General features: G+C 33.8%; 2 long non-coding RNA genes across 2 annotated transcripts; both read right to left on the reverse strand.

The window, feature by feature from the left end:
• Positions 1-1,970: 1,970 nt before the first annotated feature.
• Positions 1,971-9,007, reverse strand: LOC128090050 (uncharacterized). The gene is made up of 3 exons (XR_008210780.1): positions 8,381-9,007; positions 3,638-3,763; positions 1,971-2,227 (listed from the first exon to the last, which is right to left on the reverse strand). It is a non-coding gene; the product is annotated as an uncharacterized LOC128090050 (long non-coding RNA).
• Positions 9,008-12,395: 3,388 nt separating this feature from the next.
• On the reverse strand, positions 12,396-16,110 carry LOC128090051 (uncharacterized). Its single transcript, XR_008210781.1, has 3 exons — positions 15,921-16,110; positions 15,548-15,630; positions 12,396-15,173 (listed from the first exon to the last, which is right to left on the reverse strand). It is a non-coding gene; the product is annotated as an uncharacterized LOC128090051 (long non-coding RNA).
• Between the last annotated feature and the right edge of the window lie 4,026 nt (positions 16,111-20,136).

Consider the following 20,136-nt stretch of genomic DNA (forward strand, 5'->3'; position numbering starts at 1 on the left):
TTATTTTCATAGAAATCCCTGTTTTTCCCCTAAAATATCGCTTATTTTCATGGAAATCCCTGTTTTTCCCCTAAAATATCGCTTATTTTCATAGAAATCCCTGTTTTTCCCCTAAAATATCGCTTATTTTCATAGAAATCCCTGTTTTTCCCCTAAAATATCGCTTATTTTCATAGAAATCCCTGTTTTTCCCCTAAAATATCGCTTATTTTCACTGAAATCCCTGTTTTTAACCCTAAAATATCGCTTATTTTCATGGAAATCCCTGTTTTTAACATAAAATATCGCTTATTTTCATAGAAATCCCTGTTTTTAACCCTAAAATATCGCTTATTTTCATAGAAATCCCTGTTTTTAACATAAAATATCGCTTATTTTCATAGAAATCCCTGTTTTTAACCCTAAAATATCGCTTATTTTCATGGAAATCCCTGTTTTTAACCCTAAAATATCGCTTATTTTCATAGAAATCCCTGTTTTTCCCCTAAAATATCGCTTATTTTCATAGAAATCCCTGTTTTTAACATAAAATATCGCTTATTTTCATGGAAATCCCTGTTTTTAACCCTAAAATATCGCTTATTTTCATAGAAATCCCTGTTTTTAACCCTAAAATATCGCTTATTTTCATAGAAATCCCTGTTTTTAACATAAAATATCGCTTATTTTCATAGAAATCCCTGTTTTTAACCCTAAAATATCGCTTATTTTCATAGAAATCCCTGTTTTTAACCCTAAAATATCGCTTATTTTCATGGAAATCCCTGTTTTTAACATAAAATATCGCTTATTTTCATAGAAATCCCTGTTTTTAACATAAAATATCGCTTATTTTCATGGAAATCCCTGTTTTTAACCCTAAAATATCGCTTATTTTCATAGAAATCCCTGTTTTTAACCCCTAAAATATCGCTTATTTTCATAGAAATCCCTGTTTTTCCCCTAAAATATCGCTTATTTTCATAGAAATCCCTGTTTTTAACATAAAATATCGCTTATTTTCATGGAAATCCCTGTTTTTAACATAAAATATCGCTTATTTTCATAGAAATCCCTGTTTTTAACCCTAAAATATCGCTTATTTTCATAGAAATCCCTGTTTTTAACCCTAAAATATCGCTTATTTTCATAGAAATCCCTGTTTTTAACCCTAAAATATCGCTTATTTTCACAGAAATCCCTGTTTTTAACCCTAAAATATCGCTTATTTTCATAGAAATCCCTGTTTTTCCCCTAAAATATCGCTTATTTTCATAGAAATCCCTGTTTTTAACCCTAAAATATCGCTTATTTTCATGGAAATCCCTGTTTTTCCCCTAAAATATCGCTGATTTTCATAGAAATCATGGTTTTGAACCTTAAATATCGCTTCTTTTTACGGAAATCCCTGTTTTTAACCTAAAATACCGCTGTTTTTCATAGAAATCCCTGTTTTTAACCCTAAAATATCGCTTATTTTCATAGAAATCCCTGTTTTTAACCCTAAAATATCGCTTATTTTCATGGAAATCCCTGTTTTTCCCCTAAAATATCGCTTATTTTCATAGAAATCCCTGTTTTTCCCCTAAAATATCGCTTATTTTCATGGAAATCCCTGTTTTTAACCCTAAAATATCGCTTATTTTCATAGAAATCCCTGTTTTTAACCCTAAAATATCGCTTATTTTCATAGAAATCCCTGTTTTTAACCCTAAAATATCGCTTATTTTCATAGAAATCCCTGTTTTTAACATAAAATATCGCTTATTTTCATGGAAATCCCTGTTTTTCCCCTAAAATATCGCTTATTTTCATGGAAATCCCTGTTTTTAACCCTAAAATATCACTTATTTTCATAGAAATCCCTGTTTTTAACCCTAAAATATCGCTTATTTTCATAGAAATCCCTGTTTTTAACATAAAATATCGCTGATTTTCATAGAAATCCCTGTTTTTCCCCTAAAATATCGCTTATTTTCACTAGAAATCCCTGTTTTTCCCCTAAAATATCGCTTATTTTCATAGAAATCCCTGTTTTTCCCCTAAAATATCGCTTATTTTCATAGAAATCCCTGTTTTTAACATAAAATATCGCTTATTTTCATAGAAATCCCTGTTTTTCCCCTAAAATATCGCTTATTTTCATAGAAATCCCTGTTTTTAACATAAAATATCGCTTATTTTCATGGAAATCCCTGTTTTTAACCCTAAAATATCACTTATTTTCATAGAAATCCCTGTTTTTCCCCTAAAATATCGCTTATTTTCATAGAAATCCCTGTTTTTCCCCTAAAATATCGCTTATTTTCATAGAAATCCCTGTTTTTAACCCTAAAATATCGCTTATTTTCATAGAAATCCCTGTTTTTCCCCTAAAATATCGCTTATTTTCACAGAAATCCCTGTTTTTCCCCTAAAATATCGCTTATTTTCATAGAAATCCCTGTTTTTAACCCTAAAATATCGCTTATTTTCATAGAAATCCCTGTTTTTAACATAAAATATCGCTTATTTTCATAGAAATCCCTGTTTTTAACCCTAAAATATCGCTTATTTTCATAGAAATCCCTGTTTTTAACATAAAATATTGCTTATTTTCATAGAAATCCCTGTTTTTAACCCTAAAATATCGCTTATTTTCATAGAAATCCCTGTTTTTAACCCTAAAATATCGCTTATTTTCATAGAAATCCCTGTTTTTAACCCTAAAATATCGCTTATTTTCATAGAAATCCCTGTTTTTCCCCTAAAATATCGCTTATTTTCATAGAAATCCCTGTTTTTGAACCTTAAATATCGCTTCTTTTTACGGAAATCCCTGTTTTTAACACTAAAATATCGCTTATTTTCATAGAAATCCCTGTTTTTCCCCTAAAATATCGCTTATTTTCATAGAAATCCCTGTTTTTAACCTAAAATATCGCTTATTTTCATGGAAATCCCTGTTTTTCCCCTAAAATATCGCTTATTTTCATAGAAATCCCTGTTTTTAACATAAAATATCGCTTATTTTCATAGAAATCCCTGTTTTTAACCCTAAAATATCGCTTATTTTCACAGAAATCCCTGTTTTTTAACATAAAATATCGCTTATTTTCATGGAAATCCCTGTTTTTAACCCTAAAATATCGCTTATTTTCATAGAAATCCCTGTTTTTAACCCTAAAATATCGCTTATTTTCATGGAAATCCCTGTTTTTCCCCTAAAATATCGCTTATTTTCATAGAAATCCCTGTTTTTCCCCTAAAATATCGCTTATTTTCATAGAAATCCCTGTTTTTAACCCTAAAATATCGCTTATTTTCATAGAAATCCCTGTTTTTAACCCTAAAATATCGCTTATTTTCATAGAAATCCCTGTTTTTAACCCTAAAATATCGCTTATTTTCACAGAAATCCCTGTTTTTAACATAAAATATCGCTTATTTTCATGGAAATCCCTGTTTTTCCCCTAAAATATCGCTTATTTTCATAGAAATCCCTGTTTTTAACCCTAAAATATTGCTTATTTTCATAGAAATCCCTGTTTTTACCCCTAAAATATCGCTTATTTTCATAGAAATCCCTGTTTTTCCCCTAAAATATCGCTTATTTTCATAGAAATCCCTGTTTTTAACCTAAATATCGCTTATTTTCATAGAAATCCCTGTTTTTAACACTAAAATATCGCTTATTTTCATAGAAATCCCTGTTTTTAACCCTAAAATATCGCTTATTTTCATAGAAATCCCTGTTTTTAACCTAAAATATCGCTTATTTTCATAGAAATCCCTGTTTTTAACCCTAAAATATCGCTTATTTTCATAGAAATCCCTGTTTTTAACATAAAATATCGCTTATTTTCATAGAAATCCCTGTTTTTAACCCTAAAATATCGCTTATTTTCACAGAAATCCCTGCTTTTCCCCTAAAATATCTCTTATTTTCATAGAAATCCCTGTTTTTAACCCTAAAATATCGCTTATTTTCATAGGAATCCCTGTTTTTAACATAAAATATCGCTTATTTTCATGGAAATCCCTGTTTTTAACCCTAAAATATCGCTTATTTTCATAGAAATCCCTGTTTTTAACCCCTAAAATATCGCTTATTTTCATGGAAATCCCTGTTTTTAACCCTAAAATATCACTTATTTTCATAGAAATCCCTGTTTTTAACCCTAAAATATCGCTTATTTTCATGGAAATCCCTGTTTTTAACCCTAAAATATCGCTTATTTTCATAGAAATCCCTGTTTTTAACCCTAAAATATCGCTTATTTTCATAGAAATCCCTGTTTTTCCCCTAAAATATCGCTTATTTTCATGGAAATCCCTGTTTTTCCCCTAAAATATCGCTTATTTTCATAGAAATCCCTGTTTTTCCCCTAAAATATCGCTTATTTTCATAGAAATCCCTGTTTTTAACATAAAATATCGCTTATTTTCATAGAAATCCCTGTTTTTAACCCTAAAATATCGCTTATTTTCATAGAAATCCCTGTTTTTAACCCTAAAATATCGCTTATTTTCATAGAAATCCCTGTTTTTTCCCCTAAAATATCGCTTATTTTCATAGAAATCCCTGTTTTTAACATAAAATATCGCTTATTTTCATAGAAATCCCTGTTTTTCCCCTAAAATATCGCTTATTTTCATAGAAATCCCTGTTTTTAACCCTAAAATATCGCTTATTTTCATGGAAATCCCTGTTTTTAACCCTAAAATATCGCTTATTTTCATAGAAATCCCTGTTTTTCCCCTAAAATATCGCTTATTTTCATAGAAATCCCTGTTTTTAACCTAAAATATCGCTTATTTTCATGGAAATCCCTGTTTTTCCCCTAAAATATCGCTTATTTTCATAGAAATCCCTGTTTTTAACCCTAAAATATCGCTTATTTTCATAGAAATCCCTGTTTTTAACCCTAAAATATCGCTTATTTTCATAGAAATCCCTGTTTTTCCCCTAAAATATCGCTTATTTTCATAGAAATCCCTGTTTTTAACCCTAAAATATCGCTTATTTTCATAGAAATCCCTGTTTTTAACATAAAATATCGCTTATTTTCATAGAAATCCCTGTTTTTAACCCTAAAATATCGCTTATTTTCATAGAAATCCCTGTTTTTAACCCTAAAATATCGCTTATTTTCATAGAAATCCCTGTTTTTAACCCTAAAATATCGCTTATTTTCATGGAAATCCCTGTTTTTAACCCTAAAATATCGCTTATTTTCATAGAAATCCCTGTTTTTAACCCTAAAATATCGCTTATTTTCATAGAAATCCCTGTTTTTAACATAAAATATCGCTTATTTTCATGGAAATCCCTGTTTTTAACCCTAAAATATCGCTTATTTTCATAGAAATCCCTGTTTTTCCCCTAAAATATCGCTTATTTTCATGGAAATCCCTGTTTTTAACCTAAAATATCGCTTATTTTCATAGAAATCCCTGTTTTTAACCCTAAAATATCGCTTATTTTCATAGAAATCCCTGTTTTTAACATAAAATATCGCTTATTTTCATAGAAATCCCTGTTTTTCCCCTAAAATATCGCTTATTTTCATAGAAATCCCTGTTTTTAACCCTAAAATATCGCTTATTTTCATAGAAATCCCTGTTTTTAACATAAAATATCGCTTATTTTCATAGAAATCCCTGTTTTTAACCCTAAAATATCGCTTATTTTCATGGAAATCCCTGTTTTTCCCCTAAAATATCGCTTATTTTCATAGAAATCCCTGTTTTTAACCCTAAAATATCGCTTATTTTCATGGAAATCCCTGTTTTTAACCCTAAAATATCGCTTATTTTCATAGAAATCCCTGTTTTTAACCCCTGAAATATCGCTTATTTTCATAGAAATCCCTGTTTTTCCCCTAAAATATCGCTTATTTTCATAGAAATCCCTGTTTTTCCCCTAAAATATCGCTTATTTTCATAGAAATCCCTGTTTTTCCCCTAAAATATCGCTTATTTTCACGGAAATCCCTGTTTTTCCCCTAAAATATCGCTTATTTTCATAGAAATCCCTGTTTTTCCCTAAAATATCGCTTATTTTCACAGAAATCCCTGTTTTTAACCCTAAAATATCGCTTATTTTCATAGAAATCCCTGTTTTTAACATAAAATATCGCTTATTTTCATAGAAATCCCTGTTTTTAACCCTAAAATATCGCTTATTTTCATAGAAATCCCTGTTTTTAACATAAAATATTGCTTATTTTCATAGAAATCCCTGTTTTTAACCCTAAAATATCGCTTATTTTCATAGAAATCCCTGTTTTTAACCCTAAAATATCGCTTATTTTCATAGAAATCCCTGTTTTTAACCCTAAAATATCGCTTATTTTCATGGAAATCCCTGTTTTTCCCCTAAAATATCGCTTATTTTCATAGAAATCATGGTTTTGAACCTTAAATATCGCTTCTTTTTACGGAAATCCCTGTTTTTAACACTAAAATATCGCTTATTTTCATAGAAATCCCTGTTTTTAACCATAAAATATCGCTTATTTTCATAGAAATCCCTGTTTTTAACCCTAAAATATCGCTTATTTTCATAGAAATCCCTGTTTTTCCCCTAAAATATCGCTTATTTTCATAGAAATCCCTGTTTTTAACATAAAATATCGCTTATTTTCATGGAAATCCCTGTTTTTAACCCTAAAATATCGCTTATTTTCACAGAAATCCCTGTTTTTCCCCTGAAATATCTCTTATTTTCATGGAAATCCCTGTTTTGAACCTTAAATATCGCTTATTTTCATAGGAATCCCTGTTTTTAACATAAAATATCGCTTATTTTCATGGAAATCCCTGTTTTTCCCCTAAAATATCGCTTATTTTCATAGAAATCCCTGTTTTTCCCCTAAAATATCGCTTATTTTCATGGAAATCCCTGTTTTTAACCCTAAAATATCGCTTATTTTCATAGAAATCCCTGTTTTTAACCCTAAAATATTGCTTATTTTCATGGAAATCCCTGTTTTTAACCCTAAAATATCGCTTATTTTCATAGAAATCCCTGTTTTTAACCCTAAAATATCGCTTATTTTCATGGAAATCCCTGTTTTTAACCCTAAAATATCGCTTATTTTCATGGAAATCCCTGTTTTTAACCCCTAAAATATCGCTTATTTTCATAGAAATCCCTGTTTTTAACCCTAAAATATCGCTTATTTTCATAGAAATCCCTGTTTTTAACCCTAAAATATCGCTTATTTTCATAGAAATCCCTGTTTTTAACCCTAAAATATCGCTTATTTTCATAGAAATCCCTGTTTTTAACCCTAAAATATCGCTTATTTTCATAGAAATCCCTGTTTTTAACCCTAAAATATCGCTTATTTTCATAGAAATCCCTGTTTTTCCCATAAAATATCGCTTATTTTCATAGAAATCCCTGTTTTTAACCCTAAAATATCGCTTATTTTCATAGAAATCCCTGTTTTTAACATAAAATATTGCTTATTTTCATAGAAATCCCTGTTTTTCCCCTAAAATATCGCTTATTTTCATAGAAATCCCTGTTTTTAACCCTAAAATATCGCTTATTTTCATAGAAATCCCTGTTTTTAACCCTAAAATATCGCTTATTTTCATAGAAATCCCTGTTTTTAACCCTAAAATATCGCTTATTTTCATGGAAATCCCTGTTTTTCCCCTAAAATATCGCTTATTTTCATGGAAATCCCTGTTTTTAACCTAAAATATCGCTTATTTTCATAGAAATCCCTGTTTTTAACCCTAAAATATCGCTTATTTTCATAGAAATCCCTGTTTTTAACCCTAAAATATCGCTTATTTTCATAGAAATCCCTGTTTTTAACCTAAAATATCGCTTATTTTCATGGAAATCCCTGTTTTTAACCCTAAAATATCGCTTATTTTCATAGAAATCCCTGTTTTTAACATAAAATATCGCTTATTTTCATAGAAATCCCTGTTTTTAACCCTAAAATATCGCTTATTTTCATGGAAATCCCTGTTTTTAACCCTAAAATATCGCTTATTTTCATGGAAATCCCTGTTTTTAACCCTAAAATATCGCTTATTTTCATAGAAATCCCTGTTTTTCCCCTAAAATATCGCTTATTTTCATAGGAATCCCTGTTTTTCCCCTAAAATATCGCCTATTTTCATGGAAATCCCTGTTTTTAACCCTAAAATATCGCTTATTTTCATAGAAATCCCTGTTTTTCCCCTAAAATATCGCTTATTTTCATAGAAATCCCTGTTTTTCCCCTAAAATATCGCTTATTTTCATAGAAATCCCTGTTTTTAACCCCTAAAATATCGCTTATTTTCATGGAAATCCCTGTTTTTAACCCTAAAATATCGCTGATTTTCATAGAAATCCCTGTTTTTAACCCTTAAAATATCGCTTATTTTCATAGAAATCCCTGTTTTTAACCTAAAATATCGCTTATTTTCATAGAAATCCCTGTTTTTAACCCTAAAATATCGCTTATTTTCATAGAAATCCCTGTTTTTAACCTAAAATATCGCTTATTTTCATAGAAATCCCTGTTTTTAACCCTAAAATATCGCTTATTTTCATGGAAATCCCTGTTTTTCCCCTAAAATATCGCTTATTTTCATGGAAATCCCTGTTTTTAACCCTAAAATATCGCTTATTTTCATAGAAATCCCTGTTTTTAACCCTAAAATATTGCTTATTTTCATGGAAATCCCTGTTTTTAACCCTAAAATATCGCTTATTTTCATGGAAATCCCTGTTTTTAACCCTAAAATATCGCTTATTTTCATAGAAATCCCTGTTTTTCCCCTAAAATATCGCTTATTTTCATAGAAATCCCTGTTTTTAACCCTAAAATATCGCTTATTTTCATAGAAATCCCTGTTTTTAACCCTAAAATATCGCTTATTTTCATAGAAATCCCTGTTTTTCCCCTAAAATATCGCTTATTTTCATAGAAATCCCTGTTTTTTCCCCTAAAATATCGCTTATTTTCATAGAAATCCCTGTTTTTCCCTAAAATATCGCTTATTTTCATGGAAATCCCTGTTTTTAACCCTAAAATATCGCTTATTTTCATAGAAATCCCTGTTTTTAACATAAAATATCGCTTATTTTCATAGAAATCCCTGTTTTTAACCCTAAAATATCGCTTATTTTCATAGAAATCCCTGTTTTTAACATAAAATATCGCTTATTTTCATAGAAATCCCTGTTTTTAACCCTAAAATATCGCTTATTTTCACAGAAATCCCTGTTTTTAACCCTAAAATATCGCTTATTTTCATAGAAATCCCTGTTTTTAACATAAAATATCGCTTATTTTCATAGAAATCCCTGTTTTTAACATAAAATATCGCTTATTTTCATAGAAATCCCTGTTTTTAACCCTAAAATATCGCTTATTTTCATAGAAATCCCTGTTTTTAACATAAAATATCGCTTATTTTCATAGAAATCCCTGTTTTTAACCCTAAAATATCGCTTATTTTCACAGAAATCCCTGTTTTTAACCCCTAAAATATCGCTTATTTTCATAGAAATCCCTGTTTTTCCCCTAAAATATCGCTTATTTTCATAGAAATCCCTGTTTTTCCCCTAAAATATCGCTTATTTTCATAGAAATCCCTGTTTTTAACATAAAATATCGCTTATTTTCATAGAAATCCCTGTTTTTAACCCTAAAATATCGCTTATTTTCATGGAAATCCCTGTTTTTAACCCTAAAATATCGCTTATTTTCATGGAAATCCCTGTTTTTAACCCTAAAATATCGCTTATTTTCATAGAAATCCCTGTTTTTAACCCTAAAATATCGCTTATTTTCATAGAAATCCCTGTTTTTAACATAAAATATCGCTTATTTTCATAGAAATCCCTGTTTTTAACCCTAAAATATCGCTTATTTTCATAGAAATCCCTGTTTTTAACCCTAAAATATCGCTTATTTTCATAGAAATCCCTGTTTTTCCCCTAAAATATCGCTTATTTTCATGGAAATCCCTGTTTTTCCCCTAAAATATCGCTTATTTTCATAGAAATCATGGTTTTGAACCTTAAATATCGCTTATTTTCATAGAAATCCCTGTTTTTAACACTAAAATATCGCTTATTTTCATAGAAATCCCTGTTTTTAACCCTAAAATATCGCTTATTTTCATAGAAATCCCTGTTTTTAACCCTAAAATATCGCTTATTTTCATGGAAATCCCTGTTTTTCCCCTAAAATATCGCTTATTTTCATAGAAATCCCTGTTTTTAACCCTAAAATATCGCTTATTTTCATAGAAATCCCTGTTTTTAACATAAAATATCGCTTATTTTCATAGAAATCCCTGTTTTTAACCCTAAAATATCGCTTATTTTCATAGAAATCCCTGTTTTTAACCCTAAAATATCGCTTATTTTCATGGAAATCCCTGTTTTTAACCCTAAAATATCGCTTATTTTCATGGAAATCCCTGTTTTTCCCCTAAAATATCGCTTATTTTCATAGAAATCCCTGTTTTTCCCCTAAAATATCGCTTATTTTCATAGAAATCCCTGTTTTTAACCCCTAAAATATCGCTTATTTTCATAGAAATCCCTGTTTTTAACCCTAAAATATCGCTTATTTTCATAGAAATCCCTGTTTTTAACCCTAAAATATCGCTTATTTTCATGGAAATCCCTGTTTTTAACCCTAAAATATCGCTTATTTTCATAGAAATCCCTGTTTTTAACCCTAAAATATCGCTTATTTTCATGGAAATCCCTGTTTTTAACCCTAAAATATCGCTTATTTTCATAGAAATCCCTGTTTTTAACCCTAAAATATCGCTTATTTTCATAGAAATCCCTGTTTTTCCCCTAAAATATCGCTTATTTTCATAGAAATCCCTGTTTTTCCCCTAAAATATCGCTTATTTTCATAGAAATCCCTGTTTTTAACCCTAAAATATCGCTTATTTTCATAGAAATCCCTGTTTTTAACCCTAAAATATCGCTTATTTTCATAGAAATCCCTGTTTTTAACCCTAAAATATCGCTTATTTTCATGGAAATCCCTGTTTTTAACCCTAAAATATCGCTTATTTTCATAGAAATCCCTGTTTTTAACATAAAATATCGCTTATTTTCATAGAAATCCCTGTTTTTCCCCTAAAATATCGCTTATTTTCATAGAAATCCCTGTTTTTAACCCTAAAATATCGCTTATTTTCATGGAAATCCCTGTTTTTAACCCTAAAATATCGCTTATTTTCATAGAAATCCCTGTTTTTAACATAAAATATCGCTTATTTTCATAGAAATCCCTGTTTTTAACCCTAAAATATCGCTTATTTTCATAGAAATCCCTGTTTTTAACCCTAAAATATCGCTTATTTTCATAGAAATCCCTGTTTTTAACCCTAAAATATCGCTTATTTTCATAGAAATCCCTGTTTTTAACCCCTAAAATATCGCTTATTTTCATAGAAATCCCTGTTTTTAACCCCTAAAATATCGCTTATTTTCATAGAAATCCCTGTTTTTAACATAAAATATCGCTTATTTTCATAGAAATCCCTGTTTTTAACCCTAAAATATCGCTTATTTTCATAGAAATCCCTGTTTTTAACCCTAAAATATCGCTTATTTTCATAGAAATCCCTGTTTTTAACATAAAATATCGCTTATTTTCATAGAAATCCCTGTTTTTAACCCTAAAATATCGCTTATTTTCACAGAAATCCCTGTTTTTAACATAAAATATCGCTTATTTTCATAGAAATCCCTGTTTTTAACCCTAAAATATCGCTTATTTTCATAGAAATCCCTGTTTTTAACATAAAATATCGCTTATTTTCATAGAAATCCCTGTTTTTAACCCTAAAATATCGCTTATTTTCATAGAAATCCCTGTTTTTAACCCCTAAAATATCGCTTATTTTCATAGAAATCCCTGTTTTTAACCCTAAAATATCGCTTATTTTCATAGAAATCCCTGTTTTTAACCCTAAAATATCGCTTATTTTCATAGAAATCCCTGTTTTTAACCCTAAAATATCGCTTATTTTCATAGAAATCCCTGTTTTTAACATAAAATATCGCTTATTTTCATAGAAATCCCTGTTTTTAACCCTAAAATATCGCTTATTTTCATAGAAATCCCTGTTTTTAACATAAAATATCGCTTATTTTCATAGAAATCCCTGTTTTTAACCCTAAAATATCGCTTATTTTCATAGAAATCCCTGTTTTTCCCCTAAAATATCGCTTATTTTCATAGAAATCCCTGTTTTTAACATAAAATATCGCTTATTTTCATAGAAATCCCTGTTTTTAACCCTAAAATATCGCTTATTTTCATAGAAATCCCTGTTTTTAACCCCTAAAATATCGCTTATTTTCATAGAAATCCCTGTTTTTAACCCCTAAAATATCGCTGATTTTCATGGAAATCCCTGTTTTTAACATAAAATATCGCTTATTTTCATAGAAATCCCTGTTTTTAACCCTAAAATATCGCTTATTTTCATAGAAATCCCTGTTTTTAACCCTAAAATATCGCTTATTTTCATAGAAATCCCTGTTTTTAACCCTAAAATATCGCTTATTTTCATAGGAAATCCCTGTTTTTAACGTAAAATATCGCTTATTTTCATAGAAATCCCTGTTTTTAACCCTAAAATATCGCTTATTTTCATAGAAATCCCTGTTTTTAACCCTAAAATATCGCTTATTTTCACGGAAATCCCTGTTTTTCCCCTAAAATATCGCTTATTTTCATGGAAATCCCTGTTTTTAACATAAAATATCGCTTATTTTCATAGAAATCCCTGTTTTTCCCCTAAAATATCGCTTATTTTCATAGAAATCCCTGTTTTTCCCCTAAAATATCGCTTATTTTCATGGAAATCCCTGTTTTTAACCCTAAAATATCGCTTATTTTCACAGAAATCCCTGTTTTTAACCCCTAAAATATCGCTTATTTTCATAGAAATCCCTGTTTTTAACCCTAAAATATCGCTTATTTTCATGGAAATCCCTGTTTTTAACCCTAAAATATCGCTTATTTTCATAGAAATCCCTGTTTTTCCCCTAAAATATCGCTTATTTTCATAGAAATCCCTGTTTTTAACCTAAAATATCGCTTATTTTCACGGAAATCCCTGTTTTTAACATAAAATATCGCTTATTTTCATAGAAATCCCTGTTTTTAACCCTAAAATATCGCTTATTTTCATAGAAATCCCTGTTTTTAACCCTAAAATATCGCTTATTTTCATGGAAATCCCTGTTTTTTCCCCTAAAATATCGCTTATTTTCATAGAAATCCCTGTTTTTCCCCTAAAATATCGCTTATTTTCATAGAAATCCCTGTTTTTAACCCTAAAATATCGCTTATTTTCATAGAAATCCCTGTTTTTAACATAAAATATTGCTTATTTTCATAGAAATCCCTGTTTTTAACCCTAAAATATCGCTTATTTTCACAGAAATCCCTGTTTTTAACCCTAAAATATCGCTTATTTTCATAGAAATCCCTGTTTTTCCCCTAAAATATCGCTTATTTTCATAGAAATCCCTGTTTTTAACCCTAAAATATCGCTTATTTTCATAGAAATCCCTGTTTTTAACCCTAAAATATCGCTTATTTTCATAGAAATCCCTGTTTTTAACCCTAAAATATCGCTTATTTTCATGGAAATCCCTGTTTTTAACCCTAAAATATCGCTTATTTTCATAGAAATCCCTGTTTTTTCCCCTAAAATATCGCTTATTTTCATAGAAATCCCTGTTTTTAACCCTAAAATATCGCTTATTTTCATGGAAATCCCTGTTTTTAACCCTAAAATATCGCTTATTTTCATAGAAATCCCTGTTTTTAACCCTAAAATATCGCTTATTTTCATAGAAATCCCTGTTTTTCCCCTAAAATATCGCTTATTTTCATAGAAATCCCTGTTTTTAACATAAAATATCGCTTATTTTCATAGAAATCCCTGTTTTTAACCCTAAAATATCGCTTATTTTCATAGAAATCCCTGTTTTTAACCCTAAAATATCGCTGATTTTCATAGAAATCCCTGTTTTTAACCCTAAAATATCGCTTATTTTCATAGAAATCCCTGTTTTTCCCCTAAAATATTGCTGATTTTCATGGAAATCCCTGTTTTTCCCCTAAAATATCGCTTATTTTCACAGAAATCCCTGTTTTTAACCCTAAAATATCGCTGATTTTCATAGAAATCCCTGTTTTTAACCCTAAAATATCGCTTATTTTCATAGAAATCCCTGTTTTTAACATAAAATATCGCTTATTTTCATAGAAATCCCTGTTTTTCCCCTAAAATATCGCTTATTTTCATAGAAATCCCTGTTTTTAACCCTAAAATATCGCTTATTTTCATAGAAATCCCTGTTTTTAACCCTAAAATATCGCTTATTTTCATAGAAATCCCTGTTTTTAACCCTAAAATATCGCTTATTTTCATAGAAATCCCTGTTTTTAACCCTAAAATATCGCTTATTTTCATGGAAATCCCTGTTTTTCCCCCTAAAATATCGCTTATTTTCATAGAAATCCCTGTTTTTAACCTCAATATCGCTTATTTTCATACGGAAATCCCTGTTTTTAACCCTAAAATATCGCTTATTTTCATAGAAATCCCTGTTTTTCCCCTAAAATATCGCTTATTTTCATAGAAATCCCTGTTTTTAACATAAAATATCGCTTATTTTCATAGAAATCCCTGTTTTTAACATAAAATATCGCTTATTTTCATGGAAATCCCTGTTTTTAACCCTAAAATATCGCTTATTTTCATAGAAATCCCTGTTTTTAACATAAAATATCGCTTATTTTCATAGAAATCCCTGTTTTTAACCCTAAAATATCGCTTATTTTCATAGAAATCCCTGTTTTTAACATAAAATATCGCTTATTTTCATAGAAATCCCTGTTTTTAACCCTAAAATATCGCTTATTTTCATGGAAATCCCTGTTTTTAACCCTAAAATATCACTTATTTTCACAGAAATCCCTGTTTTTCCCCTAAAATATCGCTGATTTTCATAGAAATCCCTGTTTTTCCCCTAAAATATCGCTTATTTTCATGGAAATCCCTGTTTTTAACCCTAAAATATCGCTTATTTTCATAGAAATCCCTGTTTTTAACCCTAAAATATCGCTTATTTTCATAGAAATCCTGTTTTTAACCCTAAAATATTGCTTATTTTCACAGAAATCCCTGTTTTTCCCCTAAAATATCGCTTATTTTCATGGAAATCCCTGTTTTTTAACCCTAAAATATCGCTTATTTTCATAGAAATCCCTGTTTTTAACCCTGAAATATCGCTTATTTTCATAGAAATCCCTGTTTTTCCCCTAAAATATCGCTTATTTTCATAGAAATCCCTGTTTTTAACCCTAAAATATCGCTTATTTTCATAGAAATCCCTGTTTTTCCCCTAAAATATTGCTTATTTTCATAGAAATCCCTGTTTTTAACCTTAAAATATCGCTTATTTTCATAGAAATCCCTTTTTTTCCCGAAAAATATCGCTTGTTTTCATGGAAATCATGGTTTTTCCCCTAAAATACTGCTTATTTTCATGGAAATCCCTGTTTTTAACACTAAAATATCGCTTATTTTCATAGAAATCCCTGTTTTTTCCCTAAAATATCGCTTATTTTCATAGGAATCCCTGTTTTTCCCCTAAAATATTGCTTGTTTTCATGGAAATCATGGTTTTTCCCCTGAAATATCGCTTATTTTCATAGAAATCCCTGTTTTTAACACTAAAATATCCCTTATTTTCATAGAAATCCCTGTTTTTAACATAAAATATCGCTTATTTTCATAGAAATCATGGTTTTTCCCCTAAAATACTGCTTATTTTCATAGAAATCCCTGTTTTTAACCCTAAAATATCGCTTATTTTCATGGAAATCCCTGTTTTTAACCCTAAAATATCGCTTATTTTCATAGAAATCCCTGTTTTTAACATAAAATATCGCTTATTTTCATAGAAATCCCTGTTTTTAACCCTAAAATATCGCTTATTTTCATAGAAATCCCTGTTTTTCCCCTAAAATATCGCTTATTTTCATAGAAATCCCTGTTTTTCCCCTAATATATCGCTTCTTTTCACGGAAATCCCTGTTTTTCCCCTAAAATATCGCTTATTTTCATAGGAATCCCTGTTTTGAAGCCTAAAATATTGCTGATTTTCATAGAAATCCCTGTTTTGAACGCTAAAATATTGCTTATTTTCATAGAAATCCCTGTTTTTAGCCCTAAAATATCACTTATATTCATAGAAATCCCTGTTTTTCCCCTAAAATATCACTTATTTTCATAGAAATCCCTGTTTGTCCCCTAATATATCGCTTATTTTCATGGAAATCCCTGTTTTTAACCCTAAAATATCGCTTATTTTCATAGAAATTCCCGTTTTTCCCCTAAAATATCGCTGATTTTCATAGAAATCCCTGTTTTTAACCCTAAAATATCGCTTATTTTCATAGAAATCCCTGTTTTTACCCTAAAATATCGCTTATTTTCATAGAAATCCCTGTTTTTAACCCGTAAAATATCGCTTATTTTCATAGAAATCCCTGTTTTTAACATAAAATATCGCTTATTTTCATAGAAATCCCTGTTTTTAACCCTAAAATATCGCTTATTTTCATGGAAATCCCTGTTTTTAACCCTAAAATATCGCTTATTGTCATGAAATCCCTGTTTGTTTCCCTTGAATATCGCTTATTTTCATGGAAATCCCTGTTTTTAACCCTAAAATATCGCTTATTTTCATAGAAATCCCTGTTTTTAACATAAAATATCGCTTATTTTCATAGAAATCCCTGTTTTTCCCCTAAAATATCGCTTATTTTCATAGAAATCCCTGTTTTTCCCCTAAAATATCGCTTATTTTCATGGAAATCCCTGTTTTTAACCCTAAAATATCGCTTATTTTCATGGAAATCCCTGTTTTTAACCCTAAAATATCGCTTATTTTCATAGAAATCCCTGTTTTTAACATGAAATATCGCTTATTTTCATAGAAATCCCTGTTTTTAACCTTAAAATATCGCTTATTTTCATAGAAATCCCTGTTTTTCCCCTAAAATATCGCTTATTTTCATAGAAATGTTTGTATTTCCTCTTAAACATTATTTTGTTCTGCCCATGTGCCGGGGACACCGTACTGCGCATGCGCTGCGCTGGCAGCCTACTGCGCAGTCCCGCGCCAGCTCTTTACTGCGCATGCGCTGGTCTGGCACCCTACAGCGCATGCACTTCGATTGAACGCTGCTGCGTATGGGTATATCTAGCGCACTTCTGCGCTTGCGCTGTGCTTGGCACCGTACTGCGCATGCGCGGATCTGTCGCACTCTTGCGCCTGCGCCGTGCGGCACCGGACTGCGCATGCGGTGCGTTTTTACCCCTACTGCACATGCGCTTCGCTGGTACTATTCCAAGAAATCCGTTTTCTTAACCTTAAATTATCGCTTATTTTCATAGAAATCCCTGTTTTTCCCCTTAAATTTCGCTCATTTTCCTAGAAATCCCTGTTTTTCCCCTTAGGTCTGGCACCCTACTGCGTTTGCGGTAGGCTGGCACTCTGCTGCGCATGCTCCAGTGTGGTACTGTGATGCGCATGCGCGTGCCTGGCATCCTAGTGCGCTTGCGATGCGTTTCTAACCTACTGCGCGTGCGCTCGTCCTGCACCCTACTGCGCATGCGATTCGCTGGCACCTACTGCGCATGCGCGGTTTTGGCACCCTATTGCGCGTTTGTTTCGCATGTCCTCTATTTCGCATGCGCGGGCTTTGCATCGTAGTACGCATGCTCTGCCGATGCAGCCTGTTGCGCATGCGCTGTGCTAGCACTCTACTGTGCATGCCCGGTTCTGTCGCTCTACTGCGCATTCGCTGCGCTAGCACCCTACTGCGCATGCGTGCGTCTGGCCCCCGACTGCACATGCGCTTCGCCGGCTCCCTTCTGCGCATGCGCGTGTCTGGGTCTTTACTGTGCGTGCGCTGCGCAGGCATCGTACTGCGCATGCGCTCTTCTGGCTCCCGACTGCGAATGCGCTGCGCCGGCACCCTATTGCGCATGCGCGGATCTGACGCACTACTGCGCATGCTTTTGACTGGTACTATTCCAATAAATCCGCTTTTTTAACCCTTAAATATCGCTTATTTTCATTTAAATCCCTGTTTTTCCCCTGAATTATCGCTCATTTTCCTTTAATCCCTGTTTTTCTCCTTAAGTCTGGCACCCTACCGCGCATGCGGTAGGCTGGCACCCTGCTGCGCATGCGCGTGCCTGACATCCTAGTGGGATTGCGCCTCTCTTGTTGCGTATTGCGCATGCGCCGCGCTGTCACCCTGCTACTCATGCGCCTGTCTCGCACTCTGCTCCCCGCTTGCACCGTCGTTCGCATGCGCCATACTGGCACTCTACTGCGCTTGCGTCGGGCTGGTATCCTGCTGCGCATGCGCCGGGTTGCCACTCTACTGCGTTTGCGCCGGGCTGTCACCCTTCTGCGCTTGCGCCTGGCTGCCGCCGTTCTGCGCTTGCGCCTGCCTGGCGCCTAACTGCGCATGCGCAAGACTGGCACCCTACTGCGCATGCGCCTGTTTGGCACTCTACTTCGAATGCGGCTGTTTGGCACTCTACTGCGCATGCGCCTCGCTGGCACACTGTTGCGCGTGGGCCAGTCTGGCGCTCTACTGCGTATGCGACAATCTGGCACTCTTCTGTGCATTCGTCGCGTTGGCACCCTGGTACGCATGCGCCAGTCTGGCAGTCTACGGCGCTTGCGCCAGTCTGGCCCTCTACTGCGCTTGCGCCGAGCTGTCATCCTTCTGCGCATGCGTCGGTCTGGCACTCTACTGTGCATGCTCTGCGCTGGCACCCCTGTACGCATGCGGTAGTCTGGCACTACTGCGTTTGCGGCGGTATGGCGCCCTGGTACGCATGCGCCAGGCTGGCACCTTTCTGCGCATGCGCTAGTCTGATACCGTCTTGCGCATGCGCTTGCCTGGCACTCTGCTGCGCATGCGTATGTTCGGCTGTCTCTTGCGCATGCGCCAGTTTGGCACCCTGCTGCGCATACTCCAGTATGGCACTTTACTGCGCATGCGCTGTTCTGTCACCCTGGTACGCATGCGCCAGTTTGGCACTCTACTGCGCTTGCGCTGGTCTGACACTCTCTTGCGCTTGCGCCGGTCTGGCTCTCTCCTGCGCATGCGCCTGTCTGTTACTCTACTGCGTATGCGCAATCTTGCACTGTACTGCTGGCTGGCACCCTTCTGCGCATGCTGCTGGCTGGCACCCTTCTGCGCATGCGGCGGGCTGGCACCCTTCTGCACATGCGCTTGCGTGGCACTCTATTGTGCATGCGCCTGGCTGGCACCCTGCTACGCATGTGCCAGTCTGGCACTCTACTGAGTATGCGCGCGTGTGGCACCCTACTACGCATGCGCCTAGCTGGCACTCTACTGCGCATGCGCAATTTTGGCACCCTGCTGCGTACGTGCAAGTCTGGCGCCCTTCTGCGCATGCGCCGTGCTGGTACTCTACTGCGCATTCCCTGGGCTGGCGCCCTACTGCGCATGCTGCTTAGTGCACCTCATCTCCGTTTTCAGGGTTTTTATTACTCGTAGCATTACTTTTATGGTGACTTAATTAGATCTGTGTGGATTATGGTGGCTTATCTGGACCTGTTATTATGGACGGGCAATGCAGAACATAAACGGCACAGCGACGCTCTGTCGTGCTCTGAAGGGCAGTGTGGGTCCCGGGACCCTTCCCCCCCCCCCTGCCCCCCCAGCCAGGGGGCAGCGCTCTCCCTGTTCTCCTCTGATCCCCACCGTCCCCCAAAGCCGCCCCTCCTGCAGTTCCGCGGTTTGGTCACGCAGCCTCACAGCTTGGCTCTTCCTCTTTGGATTCCAGGGGCTGTATTTAATTTGCGAGAGGAAAAAGACGTCGATAATTCGCGACATCTTCTTGTTATCTCAGAGCACCCTGCTATGAAGCAGCAGTGCAGCAGGAATCCACATGTGCTACGGGACTCCATCAGACACTGCAAGGTTGCTGTAGGACTCCATAGGATGCAACAGAGAACCTGCAGGACTGTGGGGCACACAGGGGCACCCAGGAGCCTCCCCACGATCCCCCAGCAACCCCACAGTAAGCAGACGGGGGGTC

Source organism: Tympanuchus pallidicinctus, unplaced genomic scaffold (assembly GCF_026119805.1).
Source record: "Tympanuchus pallidicinctus isolate F22 unplaced genomic scaffold, pur_lepc_1.0 scaffold42, whole genome shotgun sequence".
NCBI lineage: Eukaryota > Metazoa > Chordata > Aves > Galliformes > Phasianidae > Tympanuchus > Tympanuchus pallidicinctus.